Raw genomic sequence first — 12045 nt, forward strand, 5'->3', positions numbered from 1 at the left:
CAGTGTACCTGAGAGACAGCCTCCCTGCCTGTAACCCCAAAAGAGCCTTACGCTCCACCACCCCCACCTGGCTGTGGATCCCTGGCCCCAAAGAAGCATGTTGGACCTCAACAACGGCCAGAGCCTTCTCAGTCCTGGCCCCCACTGGGTGAAACAAGCTCCCTGAAGAAATCAGGGCCCTGCCTGAATTTCCACAATTCTGCAGGGCCTGCAAAAGGGAGCTCCTCCACCAGGCTTTTGCTTGAGGCCAACTCACCCCAAAACACCCACTGCTACAGCACCAAAATCTCCAGGTATTTCCCAACCCAGAGTTGGCAACACTTCTGGACCTCCTAACAATGCAAAGTACTTGAGGCAGCAGGGAGTTCCATGCTTCTCAGACATGTGGGAGTCTAATTCATATTATAACTATAGCAAGCATGGAGAAAGAGCTCTCTGCCTCTTGATTTTCCCAGACAAAATGGCTCTTGGGAGCTGCTTTTTGCTGCTTTGCATGGAGCCATCATAGGGCTGGAAGTGGCCTCCAGGCTCATCTCGTCCAACCCCCTGCAAAATGCAGGAACTCACAACTACCTGCCCACCCACAGTGACCCCATCATTGCACACAAAGATTCCAGTGGAGTGAATAGTGGCTACTAGCACAGTCCTGATCTGAATCACCCCTGAGTGCACCTGGAAATTCCTAGCACCTTTGAAGTCCAACATTCTTCTGGCAGCCACAAAGATTTGTAATGTGTGAATCTGATGAACTGAATCACTAAAGCTGCCTCTCAAAAAGAGTCCATGGACTGATTATAGCATAGGGTTGCATCTTAAACATGTGATACAGCCTGATACAGACTTAAAGATTCATAACATTAAACCAAACGTCAGCGTATGATTTCTGACTCTAAAAGCAGTGTTTTAATTCATTAGCATACATGTCATGTGCAGTATTGTAAAAAGCAGAAAGAATCCTGTTCTTAGAAGCAGCAGTAAAATGTACTTTAAAAATTGAACCAAACTATTGAAGAAGAAAAAAATAATTCAAATAAATAAAGTTTCAGTGTTCACTTTAATAGTACAGCTTTAATGTATGAATCAGAAAGATGCGCCACTGAAAATTAAACTGGAAACTGAAATGTGCTAGTTAATTATGAACGGCTGAATTGCTTGTTGTGCAAATTGTCCACAGGCAGGAGAATTAGAAATGCAGTGTTAATTTTACAAGTATTGTAATCTCATTTTCATAACTAGCTGTAAAAGTTATTAATCAATTGCTCTGGCCAATCATGTGTAAAAGTTCTTAGTCTATGAAGATGTTTTATTTTGCCATTAAGCATAGCATGTGCTGAAAATGTGGCCAGAATTATGAGAATAGTGGAACAGCAAAGCAAACTTGAAAGATAATGAAAATTATCCAATTACTTATGCCTTTAAAATGTGCTACCTGAGTAATTTCAGTATCTGACAGAGTATAAGAATTTGGCTAAGCTATTTCCTTTTTTTAAAAAAGCACAGGAATGTCTGCATTCCTGATTTAGTGTTTTGCATCTAAAGCAGAAGGGGAAGAAGTCATTGTCAACCCCACTCCAGAGAAAGGCACATTGTAGTGCTGGAGAGACTTGTGCCAACAGATTGTTTGTCCAGGGCAGCCTGCATTGCTGTTATTTGCATATCCACTGCTAATTAGTGAGAAAAATCAGTGCAAGCTTAGATTGGAATTCAGGTGACTTGTGTAGAATGGGCACAATGAATGAGCAAATTCTCCTCATACACACAAATACAATGTTTTCTCAAAATAATCCAGGGCTATTTGCTCATGTAAATAATTGTGATTGATACAAAATAACTCCCCATCTACATTGGTGGGGCCAGAAGGTCTCCCAGAATTACAACTGAACTCCAACCTCCAGAGATTAGTTCCCCGTAGAAAATGGCAGCTTTGGAGGGCAGACTTGCAATTCTATCACCTCCCCAAACTTCCCTCCCTAGAGGAACACAAGCTATTTTTTGTACCCTACTTTTTACTACCTGTTGGAGTTTCAAAGCAGCTTACAATCGCCTTCCCCTCCTCTCCCCACAACAGATAGCCTGTGAGGTAAGTAGGGCTGAGAGAGTTCTGAGAGAACTAGAACTGGGCCAAGATCACCCAGCTGGCTGCATGTGGAGGAATGGGGACTCAAACTCGGTTCTCCAGATTATAGGCTCCTGCTCTTAACCTGTACACCCAACTAGCTCTCTGGGCACCAACTCTAAATTTCCAGGAATTTCCCAAGGTAGTATTAGTACTCCTATGTACCTCAGTGCTGTTGATTTTGGCTGGCAGTAATTCTCTCCCCACTCTGATCTCCAGCAGAGAAAGGTCTTTCCCCTTTCCTGAACCTTTAAAATCAGAAATGCCATGGAATGAAGCTCAGACTTAATACATGCAGAGGGCCATATGCATTCAGTGTCTCTCCTTACATGACCCAGGCTTGCCAGCCTGTTGGGGCCTGGAGATCTCCCGAAATTACAGGTAATCTCCAGACTACAGAGATCAGTCCTCCTGAAGGAAAGGGCAGCTTTGCAGGATGGAGCATAGAGCATTAAGCTCAGTTGAGTCCTATCGTCTCCCCAAACTGCTCTCCCATCTTCTCCCCAAACTGCTCTCTGCATCATCCACCCCCAAATCTCCAAGAGTTGGGAAAAATCAAAAATCTCTGCCAAACACTTTGATCCTAGTACAAACCATTTTACAAAGTGTATAAATGTTTTCATGGAATTTTTCATTTTTGCTTCTGGTAATCAGGGGAAGGAGAATGATGTAATGAAATATCCTGAAAGCTTCCCTTGTGCCTCTCCGTTTCTGAGGTTAACCAAGTTTGTAGGATACCGAGGAAGCCATATAAAGAAAATCTTCTCAGAAGCGGGCTCAGTTTTATTTAATGGACTTACTTCCAGGAAAGCATTTTTAGAATTTGAGACTGAATAACATTCCTAATACCAAATTAAGTATTGGGCCAAAATTGCAAGAATGCATGGGGATCTAGGTGTTGTTGATGTTATACTGGAAATACAAGGTTCTATTGTCTGCTCTATGGCCAGCCTTTTGACTATGGAGGTAAACCTGAAATATATTTCAGGCTTTGAGTTATTGTGGAAGTGATTTCAGCTGGCCATACCCCTGACACACAAATAAAATTATACATTTTCATCAGCTATGGTTGATTTGTGTATGTGTGTGTATGCTGAATTTGCTCATATTAACATGGATACTATTTGTTATGATATTACTTGAACACCGCTTTGAAATCTGATGTAATTCTTTTTACTGGTTGTTTGGATGAGTCAGCAGCAAGTTTTAACAGTCTGAATTGTAAACATTCATTGGCTTCCAAGTAATGACTTCCTCAAGAGGCTAATCATCACTTTTACATCTAATAACTTCCCCTCTCTACTCTTGAGAAGGCGAGGGCATCTAAAGAACTTCCAAATCACTCCTACAAGGGTCTTTGCAGACAGTGAATGCCCCCCATTGTGTAAGCTGAAGGATCCTCAAAAACAACTAAGAGGCATGTACAAAAGGCCTGCAGCACTGAAGACAGGAGAGAAGGAACTATCTACTTCTAAAAAGCTACCAAATAGCAACATATGTAGGAGGAAAGGAGTAATAACCTCCCTACAAAAAGGAAATCTAAAGAAGTCAAAGCTGACAAATCAACAGAGTACAAGAATAAATCTAAGTAAAAGTTCAAGGAATTTAAGCCTATCACCTGTCCAGACTATTCAGACTTTAAGAGCAAAGAATAGCAGCCACAAAGAAAGCCAAATAGACTTAGATCTCTCCCTAAACACAAGTGAAGGGAGACCAGTAACTCCTGACTCAATGCCAGCTTTAGAATCCACCTTCTGTTCAGCAATGGAGGTGAGTCTGAGGAAACCAGACCCATTTAAAGGCCCGGAAATGGAAGAAAAAAATAAACCGAGGGGGTCAAGAGATGAACTTGAAGCAAATCCTCAAGGAAAGAGAATAGAAAGACCCATGGCCTCATCACAGCCAACAGATCACAGAGAAGATTTTGAGTTGGACTCACGAATAATTCTTAGTACTTTGCTGAGCCAAAGACAAAACAACCAACCCAATACTAAATCTCTGGCCCAGGAATTTTCAGAATTAGCAAATAAAACACCACACGTTGCATCCAGGGAACTTTATAAGATGATTGAAGAAAAGAAGCTGTTGTTAGATTCTTCACCTTCCACCTCATCCCATAATACGCCAAAGACTAATGCAAACGTGAAAGGAAAATCCCCACAAGCAAAATCTCTCCAGGAAGATCTTAAGACCCCAGAAGGGGAGGAGCCCACTCAGACCAACTCTGATCCTTCTCCCCAGTGGACGCAACCTGAAGAACCAGCGGCAAGAAATGATTGACTATTTGGAGACCATTCCCATCCTAGACTTCGGATAGCATCCTGGAACATCGCTGGATGGAAAAACAAATCCGGAGACTCTGATTTTGCAGAATTCTTAACCTCCTTTGATTGTATTCTCCTCCAGGAAACTTGGTTTCAAGAAAAAATTCATCTCAAGGGATTTACATCATTTAACTTACCAGCCTATAAAAATGAGCCCAAGGGACGTTTCAAAGCGGGCATTTCCACCTTGCTGAAGATTGACTCTGTTGCTAACCCTTCTATTTTAGGCTGCTGCCAAAATTTAGCTATGGCCATCCTATTGCACTGGAATAATTCCTCACTAATAATAATTAATGTTTACCTCCCTCCTGCCCAGAATTATTTGACTCTCAACCAAAACTGGGCCAAATTTTCTAATTTTATATTTTCAATATATAAGGACCACTCCTCAGCACAATTCATTATTTTAGGAGATTTTAATGCTCGAATTGGCACTAATAATAATGATATCTTTGCAAGGTTGGGGTTTGGGGAAGATGATGAGGACTTACTACCCTCCATTTGGCCTTTGAGGAACTCAAAGGACAGTGTCGTTAACGAGGCAGGGATCAAATTAACTGAATTCTGTATAGAGCACAATTTTCTGATATTAAACGGTCAAAGCAAGTTTCCCACATCTGCAGATTTCACATTCGAAAGGTCATTGAGGGAAGATTCCATCATATCCCATACCATGCGAGACTCTGTCCGTGTGGTTCTGGCTGCCCTGACTCTGTCTCACACATTTTGCTAGATTGCCCCTTATATGAGCAGTGTCGGGATGACAGCTTTGTTGCTTTGCTGGGAAACAAGCCTACTGTAAGTAAATCTATGACCTTGCAATTTCTGCTCTCTGACAAAGACCCAGAGATAACCATTTTAGTTGCCAGAGTTTTAACTAAGATGCTTTTATAATATGCTGCCTACTTTGTATTTTATCTCTTATAGTTTATTTAATCATTTTAAGATCTGTTTGGTCATGTAACCCCATTTTATTATTTTGTTGAAATTTTAAACCCTATTTTATATGTCTTATACATTTTATGCCAATAAAAGGTTACTGACTGACTGACTGACTGACTGAATTGTGAATGGAAGAAAATCTGAAGGTGTGTAACAATAACAAGGACCATTGACTCACTTCTTCCCAGTGTGAGCAACATGTGGCTCTTGTGTGTCTGAATGAAATGCCCCTGCTCTGAAATGCCCCTGCTTTGCCACTGCTCTGTAACAATGACACTTAAGTGTCTTTACCTTTGCAAGAAGATTGCATTAAATAGAGTATAACCCATAAACAGAAAGCTTTATTATGTTGTCTCTTTTTGTTACAGGCCACAGCCTTTTCTCCATTTCCCTTTCCACTTATTGCTACCACCATTACCCCAGTAGCCTTAAGGAGCTGCAGTTCTGAAGGTCACCCTACAGATATACCACATCAGCCTTTCTCAACTTTTTTACCCTTGGGAAACCCCCAAACCATTCTGTAGGCTTTAAGAAATCCCAGAAGTGATGTCCCTCCCTAGCACGCTCCCAAGAAGTCATATTTCATGAGAAGTGCCATCACCCAGAAACTCCTACCAGATCTGACACCACATGTTGTCCCCGTGCCCCCGTAACCAAAAATGGCCAAGTGGCTTACTCGGTGGACTGGGATAGGCCTCCATAACCTCCCCCCCCCCACTCCCAATGCTGGTCTGCTCTCTGGTGTGGCAGTCCTGGCCTTGGTGCTTGCTTGCCTGTCTGCCCCCTTTGCCAAGTTCCAGGTATTCTCTTGCATGTGGTTCGACTGGCACTGCAGTCTCATGGCTCAGATGGACTGGCTCAAGAGGGGCAGCCATGAGCCAGTGCTCTGTTTCTCTTGTCTTGCCGGGGAGTGGCCAGCCCCAGCCTGGAAGGAAAAGCAGGAATCAGGTTGAAGGGATGAGGATTTGGGTACCCTTTCTCTTGCATTGCAGGGTGCTTCCCCCATTTTGGGGGCAAAAGCCACACTGATGCCCCCCCTCCCATCCACCCCATGTATGCTGCCCCTGGTTCTCATTCCTTCCCCTCAATGAATGAAAGAAAAGTAGGGCCAGGCTTTGTGCACAAAAGTCATCAGGGCTCCTCGCATACAACTTCCCATGCCCACATGACTCTTAATTGCTTTAAAAAATGCAGGCTCACAACATGTTGCCTGGGCACACAATGAGGACAAGCACTTTGCCTGTCCATCCCTCCCCCTCCCACAGCCATGCCAGGAAGGGGCAGCTATAGTGCTTCCCCTTTAACTCCCCCAAGAGTGTCTAGAAGGGGCTGAGATTGCATCAAGAAGGCACAGCACAGTGCTCTGTCCTCACCCAAAGGTGGAGTAGCTGCAGTGCAAGAGGGGCTGGCCCCCCTCTCCCCCACACACACAAACCAGAAACAGCCCAGCAGCCTATTCTGCTGGACTGGGATCAGGGCTGGGACAGGCATCCATCACTTGGTTGCCTCCTACCACTTTCCCCCCATGCAGTTAAGATGAAAGTACTTACCTCTCTGGATTCCAGTCAGTATCTTGTGCGCCAAACCTTGTCCAGCGTGGATTTGCATGACTGGGTCCCTTCTCCTTTCCACCACCTCCAGGCCCGTCATTGGCCATTTTGGGAGAGGGGAGGGTCAACATAACCATATATGGGCATGTCTCCCAATTTAAAAATATTTAAAATATATACAAAATTAATACACACCCAGGTCCATCATGAGATGCCAGGGTTTCATAAATCCCCCTGTTGAGAAGGTTTCCATTATGTGGATAAAAATCAGAACACACAGAAAGCATCTAAAGTCATGAAAATACAACTGGAGACTTTGGTAGAAACCTCCTTTTGTTGCAGAAGTCAGCCACTCGGTTCATGCCTCTTGAAAAGAGGACTCCCTCCTCCAATGTATAAACTGCTGCTCTAGTAATGTCTTCCCACATCAAGCAGAGCTGCCCACTAACAATTGCATATATTATGGTTTTTGGATGCCTGCACAGTGAAGACTATGGTGTCTGTTTTTACAGCACGGTTTATGAACCATAAACAGGAACCAAGAAAGAGTCAGGAGTCATGTCAGAACTCTGCAAATGTCCCAAACCACTTGTATTTTGAGCGTGACAATAGCATAAGGTGACCAGATTTTAACATTGGTAAAGCGGGACACCATTGACCGGGGGGGGGGGGGGGGGTCTTGATTAAAAATTTGGTCTATATGGAGCAACAAAAAGTTTCATAGAACGCATAGAACACAAAAATAGTATTGTAATATATATATATATATATATATATATGAAATTATATATATATAATTTCAACATTACAATTTGCCTGGTACCCCCAGATGTCCCTCCAAAAGTGGGACAATCTGGTCATCTTACAATAGCAGAGATTGCAGGAATGGCAATATATATGGCTAAAACATCCTGCTTAAATTGAGTTCTGATGGAGGGGCAGACATGTACATGGGTCCCTTTCTCAGAGCTAGGGATGCTAGCCTCCAGGTGAAACCTGGGGATCCCCCTCTCCAAATTACAGCTCCTCCAGTCATCAGAGATCAATTTCCTTGGAGAAAATAGCTACTTTGGAGGGTAGACTCTATGGCATTGCACTCCCCAAATATCCCAGTCCTCCCCAGGCTCAGTCCCCAAATCTCCAGGAGCTTCCCGATCTTAATTTGAAAACCATACCCCATTATCCCCTGCCAGCGGCCAAGGTGGACCTGACCACCCCATTCAGAGCTTTAGTTTTTCACAGCTTGAATGGGAAGAAGGGAAGGGGTGAAAATGTAGTTGAGGGGTGCATTACAAAAATGGGATGGGGGGGGGGGGGTTGAACTTGGGAGCCACACTGCAGGACTAGGTAGAATCCCTAGATTTCCAATTATCTTTACATGAGGCCAACATTTGTGCTACTCCCCCCCCCCCCAGGTTTACCTCTTAATTCTATGCACTACAAGGAAAAGGCTTTGCAACAAGCAGCATTTTTCTTTTTCAAATTAAAGTTTTCACTTTAATATTCTGTCCCTAGCTTGAAAGTATTCCCCTAGTGCATATTAGGAATGAACAAATTACCCATTTTTCAGATTCAGAATAAAACACTTCAGCAAAAACCTGACCGGCTGTCTTATCAATAACTGTTTCCCAGCTCCTCCATCTGAAGAACGTTGCTATCCTGAAAAAAGCTCTGTTCATTTCCCCCCAGCCTTCTTTGCAACAAGATTCACATGTAATGGTGTCCTTGCTGGTGCTGTTGTTGTTGCCATGGTTATGTCCTCAGCTTGTTTTCTCATCAGGGTTCTCCCCCTGCACTCCCCGGCATAATGTATAACTAACATAAGATCGTTTTTGTTCAAGAGATTGTGGACAAAGACGAGGAATAACAGAATGGAAGATATTGTTAAGTGCTTTTCACTTCCCTGAGCAGTGAGAAGTCCAGGGCTGGTGCTACAAGATTTGCATTTCTTTTAGATGCCTACACAGTGAAGACTATGGTGTCTGTTGTTACAAATATTAATTAATAATATCTGGTAAAGAAGTAAGCAGATTGCAGACAGCAAAATTGCAGATTCTGCATCAGAATCCCAGATAGCATCAGTATGAACCTTTCCTATCCTGAGCTATTTCTAGTGCAACTATCTCCAGCTAAAACCTCTAATCCATATGTATTTCTGTAACCAAATTAAAATTGCCACCTCTTCTGGTTTTTCATTGCCCCTCCCATCCCCTGATGGATGTCATTCCCCAAGCAGGAGGGAAATTCTAAACAACTAAAACAACCATTAAAACCCTTTTCTTAGGTCCCTGATCAGTCAAGAAGAGCACTTATGCTAATCATAACCAAGTATATAACAACATTATGTGGCCTTGTCTATTTGAAGAATATATTAATTCCTGTTTATCATTTTAAATATTTACTTGCATTTCACAAATTACCATCATATTTTATGGACATTCTGAAGCCTTGAGCTCATAACAAAGACTGGAATCCTGAACTCTGGTTAGGAATTGTCAGGAATCAGGCTGAGGCCAGGCTGCAGAGTCCGAGATAAAGACACGCCTGAGATCCAACAGGCAGCTGAAATCCAAAGAGAGCTTTATTGAACAGAGTCTACAGGATGCTAAAGCGAGCCAAGATCTTCCTAAGCAAGATCTTCCTAAAATTGATAATAACAAAGAGCAATAGTCAGTACAGAACAGATATAGGGTCCTCTCCATAAGGGAGGGGCACTAAGGCATTTCGGCAGGAGAGTGAATGGGCACCAGAGATGTGAGGGTTCACAGGATTGCCAGATGGCCAGGAATCTAATCTATACAGTTACAACTTTGTTGAGACTAGGCCACTAATGTGAGATTGATAAAGCAATGGAAGAAAACTCCCGCTGGGAAAGAAGGGGAGTCTTGGAGCCTGAGGACAGATTTACAGGTTTACAACCCTCGACCTTGCCAACCTTCCAGAAATGAAACTAACGGGCATGAATCAAGGTTCATGACAGTAATTTGCTGGTTCCAGGTTCTAATCAATCAGAAAGCAGACCTATCATGGGCCTCTGATAAGGACCAATCACATGTCTTGGCAGGAGTCTCAAGCATGTTCCCTAGTTTTGCTTGTCTGTGTTCAATGTTTTCTGGTTCTAGTAAAGTGTTGGTTGTTTGGAGCTGAAGTGTCCATGTTTTCGCTAAACCCATGGATATAATAGATTTGCTGCAAGAGATATCATTACACAGGCTTGTGAGTTCCTGTTACTGATCCTTAAAAAATTATTCTAGCATGCTTTTACCTACTCAAGATTACAAGTGTTTGCTTCAGTGAACCTGGCTGCTTCACCACCATTCAGATTCTTCAACAACTATAAGGGCAAGCTAGATACAGTTCCCTCTGTGTGGCTGCCAGCTCTAGGTTGGGAAATTTCTGGAGATTTGAGGGCTGGAGACTGAGGAAGGTGGGATTTGAAGGGGGGATTTTGTGAAGCAGAATACTATAGAGTTCACATTCAAAAGCAGCCGTTTTTCCAGGGAAACTGTCATCTGGAGATCGGTTGGGATTCCAGAAGATCTTCAAGCACTACCGGAAGTTGACAACCCATATCTTTTCACCTGTTTTAATTCAAGCCTTTCACACCAAGAGAAGACCAGATGGCTGCATGGGAATTCTAATTCCAAAAATAATTTGGCCTTAATCAGACTGGAGGGAAGACAGCATATGCTGTTTAGGGCATGTTATAATCTAGAGACTCTTTATTTGTTACGGTGTTAATGAAAGAGTTTTACTTTAGTATTTGAAGTTAGAAGACAATACTATCTCATCTTTATAATACCATTGTTCCAAGGAGCTTTATAACACCATTGTTCCATGGTTCTTCCCTCCTGTGGATGACACTGAGCCAAAATGACTGTCTATAGTCACTCAGTGAGCTTCAGAGAGCCAGTATGGTGTAGTGGTTAGGAGTACGGACTTCTAATCTGGCGAGCCGGGTTCAATTCTGCACTCCCCCACATGTAACCAGCTGGATGACCTTGGGCTCGCCACAGCACTGATAAAGCTGTTATGACCGAGCAGTGATATCAGCGCTCTCTCAGCCTCGCCCACCCCACAGGGTGTCTGTTGTGAGGAGAGGAATGGGAAGGCCACTGTAAGCCGCTCTGAGCCTCTTTCGGTAGAGTAAAGCGGCATATAAAAACCAACTCTTCTTCTTCATATTGGTATGAACCCAGATTTACCAATCCTTGTCCATCCACTATACCACACTGCCACTATTTAATTGTTATGATTCTTTAGCTGTATGGATGTTTTGTTGTTGTTTTGCTGGGTTATATAGATTTCTGCTACTCTTTGTCCTAAATACTAAAGCAATCATATACTACTCCCCCCCCCCCCCAAAAAAAAAGCACTCCTGGAAGAGATAGCTGTTTTTGCTGCAGTCCTAAAAATGCTTTTCTGGGAATAAAATGGGACTTGCTTCTGAGTAGACCTCCCTAGGATTGACTTTTCAGTACACTTTGTGATGCTGTGATATGAAGCTGGATGTCTTGATTCCAAACCTTACTTATCAGTTTGATTAATCACTGAAAGGATGCAAAGAGAAGAGTGATGGGATAAATGCCTTCTTCTAGACTGCAATCCTATCCATATTTATTTGGGGAAAAGCTCCATGTAATACAGTGGCACTGACTTCTATAAAACATGCCAAGGATCACACTGGCCAAGCGTCACCGAGGTAAATCTCCCTAACAGGCCAAACACTGGATTTATGGAGGCTCTACTTTTTTCCTGACTGGGTTTAATCCGTCCCTTAATCATCTGTACCAAACATGGGCATTGATGTGCAACAGCTCTGACCAATACAGAGATGCAATGAGTTGTGACTGCACAACATGGTATGCATGCTTGTCAGGCAGCGTGAAAGTGCTCGTTCTCCTGCTCACCCATTGCAATGGCATAGAGTTTTTTCATGGAATGGCAAGCATCCAAATCATGTATACACCATACAATTCATTAAAGCATTCTAAATTCCAATAACAGTGTGTAAAATATGATGAGTCAAAGTCACATTGACAGAATGAGAAAAGCAAGGTTTTCTGAAGCATGATCAATAGGTGCTGTTGCTCTGGGTTTGGTGTAACGCAAG

This window comes from Paroedura picta, chromosome 7, assembly GCF_049243985.1.
Source record: "Paroedura picta isolate Pp20150507F chromosome 7, Ppicta_v3.0, whole genome shotgun sequence".
Lineage (NCBI taxonomy): Eukaryota > Metazoa > Chordata > Lepidosauria > Squamata > Gekkonidae > Paroedura > Paroedura picta.